Source organism: Manis pentadactyla, chromosome Y (genome assembly GCF_030020395.1).
Source record: "Manis pentadactyla isolate mManPen7 chromosome Y, mManPen7.hap1, whole genome shotgun sequence".
Taxonomy (NCBI): domain Eukaryota; kingdom Metazoa; phylum Chordata; class Mammalia; order Pholidota; family Manidae; genus Manis; species Manis pentadactyla.
This window is the reverse complement of record NC_080039.1, coordinates 8,388,173-8,400,512: the sequence shown is the minus strand read 5'-3', so window position 1 is coordinate 8,400,512 and position 12,340 is coordinate 8,388,173. Positions and strand designations below refer to the sequence as shown.

Below are 12,340 nucleotides of genomic sequence, written 5' to 3'. Positions count from 1 at the left end.
TTAGAGATTTCGAGAAATTCTTAAGATCAGTATTTTTCTGGGGAAATTTTTCTAAGAAACCACACAAAAACTAAAGGTAAGTAAAAGAAAACAAAGAAGCAAAAACCCAGTCACACATTTGTGACATTTATTTTTCTCTTTGGGGAATACCTGCAGAGCTAGTAAATTAAAGAGAATATGAACTTTTGAAAAGTATTTGAATTACCCACCTACTGAAACTTAGTTTTAAAGGTAAGTGTAAACACAAATAACCAAGAAAAATATATGTTTATGTAACTGAAGGACATCAAAACCACTGACCCAGTCAAAGAAAAAATACGAAATGTTGATTTGAAAAACCTAAAACAAAAACAGAAGGATATGTATTACTATTTATTACTGGTAATAAACTTTAATTACATATTTCTTGCTTGATATAGTTTTTCATCATCAAGTGCTTTTAATTTTTTCTACCAAGACAGGCAGTTTTTTGGCCTCAAGGAGTTTTAGTTTTATCTGTAATGAATTCCCCATCTTCTAGGTTCAGTTTTGGGAAAATTCTCCTCAGACTTTGGTGTCTGTCTTGTCCAGGTGTACCTTATGTGAATTTAAAAAAATTTGTCTCAAGATTTCTCCGTAACCACGAATGTCACAAACAGGTTTTGTGTGTACTGCTGTAACCCTCTACAAAAAGCTTTATGGGGTGGAGCCAAGATTGCGGCATGAGTAGAGCAGCGGAAATCTCCCAAAACCACATAGATTTATGAAAATATAACAAAGACAACTCTTCCTAGAATAGAGACCAGAGGACACAGGACAACATCCAGACCACATCCGCACCTGAGAGAACCCAGCGCCTCATGAAGCTGGTAAGATACAAGCCTTAGCCCGGTGGTACCCGAGATCCCCAACCCCCAACTACCGGCGGGAGAAGAGGAGACGGAGAAGGAGGGGGAGGGATCCCAGGACTGCTGAACACCCAGGTCCAGCCATTGAGGCCAGAGCACAGACACAGTGCATGCGTGGGGTCCTGGATACTAGGGAAACAGGGCAGTACGACCTGTGAGTGGGTACCTGAGGATGGCACTCTTTGGACAAAGAAAAGTGAGTGCTTTTTGGAAGTCTTATAGGGACAGTGACCCAACAGCCGGAAGGAATCATCCTGGGACACTTAGTCCAGCAGCAGGGAATCTGGGTAACTCTGGGCACACTAACCCTCCGGGCAGCAGGAAGCATTGAGGCACGTCACGGAGATAAAGAGCCTTCTGGCCGCTCCCCCTCCAACACGGCTCCACCATATCAGAGTAGCGGCCTGAAGCACGCCATGCCCAGAGCAACAGGGGAGATAAATTCCATAGCAGCTGGGCAGGAATCAGAAACCCCGTCTCCACGCCGCTGCCCAGCATGAGCCACTAGAGGTCGCTGTTCTCCCAGTAGAGGAGGGCCACAAACCAACAAGAAGGGAAGTTCTTCCAGCCGTCAATCATGCCAGCTCTGCAAAATATCATTATCGCCATCAAAAGGCAAAATTTCAGGCAGACCAAGATAACAGAGTCAACACCTGAGAAGAAGACAGACCTAACCAGTCTTCCTGAAGAAGAATTCAAAATGAAAATCGTAAACATGCTGACGGATATGAAGAGAAATATACAAGAGCTAAGGGATGAAGTCTGGAGGGAGATCACAGAGGTCTGGAAGGAGATTGCAGAAGTGAAACAAACTCTGGAAGGATTTATAAGCAGGATGGATAAGATGCAAGAGGCTATTGATGGAATAGAAACCAGAGAACAGGAATGAATACAAGCTGACACACAGAGAGACGAAAGGATCTCCAGGAATGAAACAACATTAAGAGAAATGTGTGACCAATCCAAAAGGAACAATATCCGTATTATAGGGGAACCAGAAGAAGAAGGGAGAGAAAAAGAGATAGAAAGTGTCTTTGAAGAAATAATTGCTGAAAACTTCCCCAAACTGGGGGAGAAAATAATCAAACAGACCATGGAAATACACAGTACTCCCAACAGAAAAGACCCAAGGGGGACAATACCAAGACACATAATAATTAAAATGCCAAAGATCAAGGACAATGACAGAGATTTAAAGGCAGCTAGAGAGAAAAAGTTCACCTATAAAGGAAAACCCATCAGGCTATCGTCAGACTTCTCAACAGAAACCTTACAGGCCAGAAGAGAAAGGCATGATATATTTAATGCAATGAAACAGAAGGGCCTTGAACCAACAATACTGTATCCAGCACGGTTATCATTTAATATGAAGGAGGGATTAAACAATTCCCAGAGAAGCAAAAGTTGAGGTAATTGGCCACCCACAAACCACCTCTACAGGGTATTTTAGAGGGACTGTTATAGACGGGAGCACTCCTAAGACTAAACAGGTGTCACCAGAGAAAATAAAATCACAGCAAAGAAAGCAGACCAACCAAATACCAACTAAAGGCAAAAAATAAAATCAACTGCTCACTAAAAGCAGTTAAAGGAAACACGAAAGAGCATAGAATAAAACAACCAACATATAAAGAATGGAGAAAGAGGAATAAGAAGAGAGAGAAGAAAAGAATCTGCAGACAGCGTATGTAACAGCTCAATAAGCAAGCTAAGTTAACCAGTAAGGTACTAAAGAGGCTAACCTTGAAAATTTGGTAACGACGAATCTAAATCCTGCAATGGCAATAAGAACATATCTTTCAAAAGTCACCCTAAATATAAATGGACTGAATGCACCAATTAAATCACAGAGTAATAGAATGGATAAAAAAGCAAGACCCATCTATATAATGCTTACAAAAACTCACCTCAAACCCAAAGACATGCACAGAGTAAAAGTCAAGGGACGTAAAAACATGTTTCAGGCAAACAACAGAGAGACGAAAGCAGGGGTTGCACTACTAGTATAAGACAAAATAGACTTCAAAACAAAGAAAGTAACAAGAGATAAAGAAGGACATTACATAATAATAAAGGGCTCAGTCCAACAAGAGAATATAACCATTCTAAATATATATGCACCCAACACAGGACCACCAGCATATGTGAAACAAATACTAACAGAACAAAAGGGGGAAATAGAATGCAATGCATTCATCTTAGGACACTTCAACAATCCACTCACCCCAAAGGATAGATCCACTGGGCAGAAAATAAGTAAGGACAAGGAGGCACTGAGTAACACACTAGAACAGATAGACCTAATAGACAGCTATAGAACTCTACATCCAAAAGCAACAGGATATACATTATCCTCAAGTGCAGAAGGAATATTCTCCAGAATAGACCACATACTAGCCCACAAAAAGAGCCTCAGTAAATTCCAAAATACTAAATTTCTACCAACCAACTTTTCAGACAACAAAGGTATAAAACTAGAAATAAATTCTACAATGAAAACAAAATGGCTCACAAACACATGGAGGCTTAACAACATGCTCCTAAATAATCAATGGATTATCGAACAAATTAAAATAGAGATCAAGGAATATATGGAAACAAATGACAAGAACAACACAAAGCCCCAACTTCTGTGGGGCGCAGCAAAAGCAGTATTAAGAGGAAAGTATATAGCGATCCAGGCATATGTCAAGAAGGAAGAAAAATCCCAAATGAATAGTCTAACATCACAATTATCGAAACTGGAATAAGAAGAACAAATGAGGGCTAAAGTCAGCAGGAGGGATATAATAAAGATCAGAGAAAAAATAAACAAAATTGAGAAGAATAAAACAAAAGAAAAAATGACTGAAACAAAGAGCTGGTTCTTTGAGAAAATAAAGAAAATGTGTTAAGCCTCTAGCTAAACTTATTAAAACAAAAATAGAATCAATACACATCAACAGAATCAGAAAGAGAACGGAAAAATCACAACAGACTCCACAGAAATGCAAAGAATTTTTAAAGACTACTATGAAAACGTATATGCTAACAAGCTGGAAAACCTAGAATAAATGTACAACTTCCTAGAAAAATACAACCTTCCAAGACTAACCAAGGAAGAAACCCAAAAGGTAAACAAACCAATTATGAGCAAAGAAATTGAAACGGTTATCAAAAAACAACCCAAGATCAAAACCCCGAGGCCAGATGGAATTTTATCAGACATACAGAAAAGACATAGTACCCATTCTCTTTAAAGTTTTACAAAAAATAGAAGAGGAGGGAATACGTCCAAAGTCATTCTATGAAGCCAACGTCACCCTAATACCAAAACCAGGCAAAGACCCCACCAAAAAAGAAAATTACAGACCAGTATCCCTGATGAATGTAGATGCAAAAATACTCAAAATACTAGCAAACAGAATTCAAAAATATATCAAAAGGATCATACACCATGTCCAAGAGGAATTCATCCCAGGGAAGCAAGAATGGTACAACATTCGAAAATCCATCAACATCATCTACCACATCAACAAAAAGGACAAAAACCACATGATCATCTCGATAGGTGCTGAAAAAGCATTAAACAAAATTCAACATCTATTCATGATAAAAACTCTCAGCAAAGTGGGTATAGAGGGCAAGTACCTCAACATAATAAAGGCCATATATGATAAACCCACAGCCAATATCATACTGAACAGCGAAAAGGTGAAAAATTTTCCTCTGAGATCGGGAACAAGACAGGGATGCCCACTCTCCCCACTGTTATTTAACATAGTACTGGGGGTCCTAACCACAGCAATCAGACAAAACAAAGAAATACAAGGAATCCAGATTGGTAAAGGAGAAGTTAAACTGTCACTATTTGCAGATGACATGATATTGTACATAAAAAACCCTTAAGACTCCACTGCAAAACTACTAGAACTGATATCTGAATACAGCAAAGTTGCAGGATACAAAATTAACACACAGAAATCTGTGGCTTTCCTATACACTAACAATGAACCAATAGAAAGAGAAAACAGGAAAACAATTCCATTCACAATTGCATCAAAAAGAATAAAATACCTTGGAATAAACCTAAACACAAAAGTGAAAGACCTATACCCTGAAAACTACAAGTCACCCTTAAGAATAAATTAAAGGGGACACTAACAAATGGAATTTCATCCCATGCTCGAGGGTAGGAAGAATTAATATCATCAAAATGGCCATCCTACCCAAAGCAATATACACATTTCATGCAATCCCTACAAAATTATCAGCAACATTCCTCAATGAACTGGAACAAATAGTTCAAAAATTCATATGGAAACACCAAAGACCCCGAATAGTCAAAGCAATCCTGAGAAAGAAGAATAAAGTGGGGAGGGATCTCACTCCCGAACTTCAAGCTCTACTACAAAGCCATTGAAAACAAGACAATTTGGTACTGGCACAGGAACAGAGCCACAGACCAGTGGAACAGATTAGAGACTCCAGACATTATCCCAAATATATATGGTCAATTAATATTTGATAAAGGAGCCATGGACATGCAATGGGGAAATGACAGTCTCTTCATCAGATGGTGCTGGCAGAACTGGACAGCTACATGTAAGAGAATTAAATTGGACCATTGTCTAACCCCATACACAAAAGTAAATTTGAAATGGATCAAGGACCTGAATGTAAGTTGTGAAAACATAAAACTCTTAGAAAAAAACATAGGCAAAAATCTCTTAGACATAAACATGAGTGACCTCTTCTTGAACATATCTCCCCGGGCAAGGAAAACAAAAGCAAAAATGAACAAGTTGGCCTATGTTAAGCTGAAAAGATTCTGCACAGCAAAAGACACCATCAATAGAACAAAAAGGTACCCTACAGTATGGGAGAATATATTTGTAAATGACACATCCGATAAAGGTATGACATCCAAAATATATAAAGAGCTCACTCACCTCAACAAACAAAAAGTAAATAATCCAATTTTAAAAAGGGCAGAGGAACTGAACAGACAGTTCTCCAAAAAAGAAATTCAGAAGGCCAACAGACACATGAAAAGATGCTCCACATCGCTAATTATCAGAGAAATGCAAATTAAACCACAATGAGGTATCACCTTACATGAGTAAGAATGCATACCATCCAAAAGACAAACAACAACAAATCTTGGCGAGGTTTTGGAGAAAGGGGAACCCTCCTACTGCTGGTGGGAATGTAAATTAGTTCAACCGTTGTGGAAAGCAGTATGGAGGTTCCTCAAAATGCTCAAAATAGACTTACCATTTGACCCAGGAATTCCACTCCTAGGAATTTACCCTAAGTATGCAGCACTCAAGATTGAAAAAGACAGATGCACCCCTATGTTTATCGCAGCACTGTTTACAATAGCCAAGAATTGGAAGCAACCTAAGTGTCCATCAGTAGATGAATGGATAAAGAATATGTGGTACATATGCACAATGGAATATTATTCAGCCATAACAAGAAAACAAATCCTACCATTTGCAACAACATGGATGGAGCTAAAGGGTATTATGCTCAGTGAAATAAGTCATGTGGAGAAAGAGAAATACCATTTGATTTTACTCATCTGTGCAGTATAAGAACAAAGGAAATCTGAAGGAACAAAACAGCAGCAGAATCACAGAACCCAAGAATGGTCAAACAGGTACCAAAGGGAAAGGGACTGGGGAGGATGGGTGGGTAGGGATGGATAAGCGGGGTGGAAGAAGAAAGGGGTTATTATAATTAGCAGGCATAAAGGGGGGTGTTGGAGAAAGGGGAGGACTGTACAACACAGAGAAGACTAGTAGTGAATCTACAACATTTTGCTATGCTGATGGACAGTGACTGTAATGGGGTTTGTGGGGGGGACCTGGTATAGTGGAGAACATAGTAAACATAATATTCTTCATGTGATTGTAGGTTAATGATAGCAAAAAGAAAAGAAAAAGAAAAGAAAAAGAGAAAGAAAAAGGGGATTACTCCCTGATAGGATAAAACTAACTGCAAATCAACGACTAATACATGCTTTACAAATCCTTAATTTTGATCATTTAAAGGGTGTCAGATGATCAGCTATGGAAGTACATTTTTCTGATAATATTCCTTTCTCTTAAAAAAAAAGCAGTTCCTGTGTGACAATCTCCAATAAGTTCTTCACAATGGTATAAAGGTCATATCAACGTGTGGGCAAAAGGTTTGTTTGTGTTTATACAGAGGATCAAAGACTAATTTGGCTACCCAGAAAACAAATTAAGATACGATACAAAGAAGAACTTCCAACCTCAGCATCCTCTGGAAGAGTCATTCCAGAAGACGATCATCAAAAACCTCAACAAAGATCCTGGCGCTGTTGCAGTTGGAGCTGCATTCATCCCACTGGTTCCTACTTGCCATTGGAATGAAGAAGGAGATATCTAAGCTGGCCTGTGCATACAGTAAAACAACAAATTTGACTGGATCTATACTGTTGGACCTCAACCAAGAATTAGGAGATGTGCAAGTTGCAACGCTCCAAAATTGCACAACTATAGACAATCTACTGTTCAAAGAACATATGGGATGTGAACAGTTCCCGGGAATGTGTTGTTTTAATTTGTCTGATTTTTCTCAAACTATTCAAATTCAGTTAGACAGTATCCATCATATCATTGATAAGTTTTCACAAATGCCTAGGGTGCCTAATTGGCTTTCTTGGTTTCACTGAATATGGCTGGTAATTGTAGGTCTTCTTTTGTTATGTAGCTGTATTCCTATTATGTTAATGTGTGTACACAGTTTAATTAGTAGTTTAAAACCTATACATGCTTATGTTACTCTACAAGAAGATATGTCAAAGAAATCATCAATCTTCCCATATTTTCTTCCATCTGCTGCTTCTATAGCTTTTATTCTTCCTTCCTAATTACAACCCTTTAGTAGAATTCGTGCCTCATATAGAAAATTACCGAGTATCATTAATTCTTCCAAGTGGTAAAGATACCTCAAGACAGGTGCTGGGCATAAAAGCCACAGGGCACAAATCTGCAAAGAAGTAAAAAGCTAACTTTTTCAAAGAATATTGCTTCTCTCTCACTTACCAACTTTACATTTCCCTGTACGGCCCGGAAGATGACTCGTTAGCCAGAGACGGGTAAGATTCCTCAAGGGAGGAACAACCTAAGACAGGACAGGCACAGTCGCAGGGGGGCCATCAGGTGAGAAAATGGGGATCAACAGAGGTGAGGCTTAGAACCTCACCCCCCCCTGTTTTGAGAGAAATCTTCTTCATCCGTGGATGTTTTGTTGCCCTTGTCTAGCTTGGAATGATACTTAGTCTATAGGCACAGACCTGATCATCTACATTTGCCCTCTTACAGCACTAAATTATGTTTTCTACCTTTATCTTGCAGCTACCTACCATCTCAGAATTTTATTAAAAATAAAAATAATAATAATAATAGTGGAGAAATGCTGGATTCACATATAAATCAAGTATAAAAATCAAACGAATAATCATATCTGACCTGATTGTTTATAGTTCATGATGCGTGATCAAACCAACCGAAAGTTTCTGTGATGACTGCCCCTTGCACTGTTCACCATGTAAGAACTTATTCACCGTGTAAGAATTTGTTCACCATGTAAGAACTTGTTCGTTATGCTTCAGAAGATTGGAGACTGACGAAAATTAGGCTTGGGGTTGATTAATGATTGTGCTTTGAGTCCCCTATACAGAATGTTATTGTTGTTAACAACCATTTTATCAATAAATATAAGAGATGCCCTCTCCAAAAAAAAAAAATCTTTACACCCGTCGGTCTCCTCAGAAACTTAAGTGTGGATCAGCAGCTTCGTTTTCGCCGACCTACCTAGGACTTACATCAGGCAGGTGGTGAAAATCATTCTAAGTCTTTATTAAGTATCAGTTCTTTCTCCCGATATCATCAACTATTGCCAAGAGAGGAAGGATTTTTGTATTAAACCAATAAATTATAATATTTTTACTTTCCCTCTTACCAGTGACAGAACTGCCTTTTGGCCGTTAAGAGCCTGATAGAAATGCCCCTTCAGCTCGTTTCTCGTCCTAGGCTATTCTCATTGGTCGGTAAAATTTGATTGGCATAAGATAGACCCAATTATGGCCAAGTTGGGTTTAACATCTTCCCAATCTGGAAAAATCGTTATCTCACTAATTGCAGATAAGTGACTGCACAAAATACGGGAGATTAAATTTGTACTTTAAACAGTGGGTTGTTCACTATGGAAGAACTTGTTCGTTATGCTTCAGAAGTTTGGAGACTGTTGAGAATTAGGCTTGGGGTTGATTAATGTTTGTGCATTGAGTCCCCTATACAGAATTTTATTGTTATTAACAAGCATTTGATCAATAAATATGAGAGATGCCCCCTCAAAATAAGAGATAAAAATATGCATTATCTGAGATTCAAATTTAGTTAGCACCTTATATTGTTATTCACTCTATGTGGCAATACTGTTTTGCTCAGAGCCTGTCTTTATGAAAATCTATTCTTTATTTTAGTTTCCTAATGCTTCACTACTGAGTATAAATAATTGCAGCATATATAAATCAGAAAAAAGGGCCTTGCTCTCTTAAGTGTGGGTTTACCTGCTATCATAATTACCTTTCCCTCTACCTCCTTGTCAACCTGGAAATTACTTTTGTTCACAATCAAGAATAAAAAAGAAGAGAGATAAAGGGTGAAGTGGCTCTAAACCTTGTATTGAAATCACCTTCATTAAATATAGAGAATAGCAAAATAATGTCTCTGAAGCTGTTTTAAACACACTGAGAGATTTTATTTTCATTTCTGAAAACAAAGACCTTAAGGAGAGTAAAAGAGATGCAAGACAAAGCCCTCTATTTTGGGGGGAATGGATCCTAAGGCCAAATTACACGACAAAATTCACCCAGAGTCAAGCAAATACTAAAGGCAAATAAATTTGAATTTTATCATTATTCTACTAATTATAAAAGAGGAGACATATTCCACTTGTATATTTTAAAATAATTTATCAACCTGACCCATCTATTTTCTGCATTTGCTTTTATATAGAAAAATTTTAGAGACAGACTAGTGATCCCATATATGTGGATCTTAAAGCTGTAGAGGATGCAAAGGCAATTGAGTCACTTTTACAGATTCAGGAAGCTAAGGTTTAGGTTAATTGATATAACCTAGGTCATGACACTAATAGAATGAGGGCTGAGCCAGAAGAACAAACCAGGTGCTCTTTTTAGTATAGAATTTTTATCTGGAAAACTAACAGGTGTGCCTAAGTTGGCTCACTGTAGATGTTACTAAGTAGCATTGCCAAAGACTGGCTTGGGGCATTCTCCTCATCTCACCGGCCTTCCATTGTTGTTCCAAATAAATAATCTCAATAGAAATAGTTTGCCCTCCAAAGGCAGTTTGAAGAAAACTTCCTTAGTCCCCTTCCTGTCAGAGTGTTTCAAACCTACCTAAGCACATCCTACATTGAAATTCCTTCACGGCTCATTACCTTACCTAGATATTTTGTTTTTTCTCCCACCAAATCTAACCCAGACATGTCCAAGTTACAGTTAGTCACAACTCTGTAATAAATTTTGAACTTGAAGGAACTGTACACAGATATATTGAAAACACCCTGTGATTAATGCAAAATCCAGTTGCCAAGTTCATGCTCATTTTAATATTTTGGAACTTGGAATGTATTGGGATAGAGAAGATGATAAGTGAACGCCACAAAGTCAGAAAGAATTTCAAAATGAAAGGAGGATCCACAGAGGACCATTGCACAACCATTTCCTTTAACCATAGGTAAAAGACTCAAAATTATATATGTTTTAATTTTATTCTGTAATAGTTAGATATGTAAGTTAACTACTAAGTATATTTTATACATTTTTTTGTTCCTGGGGCATGGGGCTCATACATTATTTTACAATTATATTGGGATTTTATATATACAACAAGCAAAAGAATCACATCAGTCATTTTAAAATAAATTTCACTACTGAAAGGACACAACTGACAATTACACTGATGATTCTGATGGAAATAATGGTCAGACCAGTAAAGCAGCACCCAATACAGAACAGTGTGTGAGTGAAGTATATGTTACACCTTTTAATTCACTGTATTTTATATATCTGCTCAAGTATATTTTCAGAAATTTGAAATCATAACTCACAAATATAAAATGAACGTTAGTCAAAAATTGTATTTAATACAGTAGCTAATGATAGGACAAGTAATATAATCAGACTGGTTCAAAGGAGAACTTAAATGAAAGACAGTTGGTAGAAATACTGACATAAATTTGTCAATATGTATAAAATGGGTTTATATCTTGTAAAACAATGAAATGTAGTATGTTGGCTTAATTTTTCCTTCTGAGTGGCAATCAAATGTACATTTACTGGACATAATCCACTTGCATAGCTTAGATAAAAAGTCATCTGTATTTCTACCAGTTTTCAACTTCATAAAGCACATAATTCTACCTCTACAAAATAGGAAATAACCTAGTGAATATAAAATTATCAAATTTTAAATTCATCCTTTTTTCAATTTTTTAGTTGAAATATAGGTAATATGCTATATTTAATGGTTTCATACATAAAACATAGCTTTTCAACAATTACACTTCATTATTAAATCCTCACCATGTTAAGTGTAGTTACCATTTGTGAACATACAAAGAAATCACACTTTACTGACTATATTCCCTATTCTGTACTTTCATTCCTTTGACTAACTTATTTTACGATTTGAAGTTTGCATCTCTTTGTACCCTTCACCTATTTCATCCACCACCCCACCCATCTCACTATGACAACCACCAGTCTTGTTTTCCGTGTATACGAATCTATTTCTGTAAAACTTTATTCTTTATTTTTTTTTAGGGGCCATGATAATCTTCTCTGTATCCTTCCAATTTAGTATATGTGCTGCCGAAGCAAGCACTATTTCTGTAAAACTTTTAAATAAAATAATGCCCAGATGAATTGCTAGGTAGTGCATAGGACACCGGGAATTTATCCTGTCCAGTTTTAATTATAGGACAATTTCTTAAACACTTCACTTGCTTAAATTTTATTAGTCTATTATATATCTGATTATAATAATTCATTATAAATGTATCTTATATCTCTGTTAATGATTTGATAATACTGTTAATTGCTATGGAGTGAATGTTTGTGTCCCCTCAAAATTCTTGTGGAAGCCCAATGTAATGGCATTTAGAAGTGGGAACTTCATTAGACATTTAAGATTAGCTGATATCATAATGATAGAACCCCCACAATGGGATTAGAGGCCTTACAAGAAGAGAAAAAGACCAGAATCCACTGTCTCTCCATAATGTGAGGATATAGCAAGAAGACAGTCTTTAAAGCAGGAAGAGGTTTCTTAACAGATAGTGAATCTATTGACACCTTGATTGCTGATTTTCCAGCCTCCAGAATTGTGAGAAATAAATATTTGTCC

The 12,340-nt window shown here is 37.1% G+C and overlaps 1 non-coding gene across 1 annotated transcript; it reads right to left on the bottom strand.

The window, feature by feature from the left end:
- Window positions 1–11,711: 11,711 nt before the first annotated feature.
- On the bottom strand, window positions 11,712–11,818 carry LOC130682224 (U6 spliceosomal RNA). The gene has a single exon (XR_008995443.1). It is a non-coding gene; the product is annotated as a U6 spliceosomal RNA (small nuclear RNA).
- Window positions 11,819–12,340: the final 522 nt, after the last annotated feature.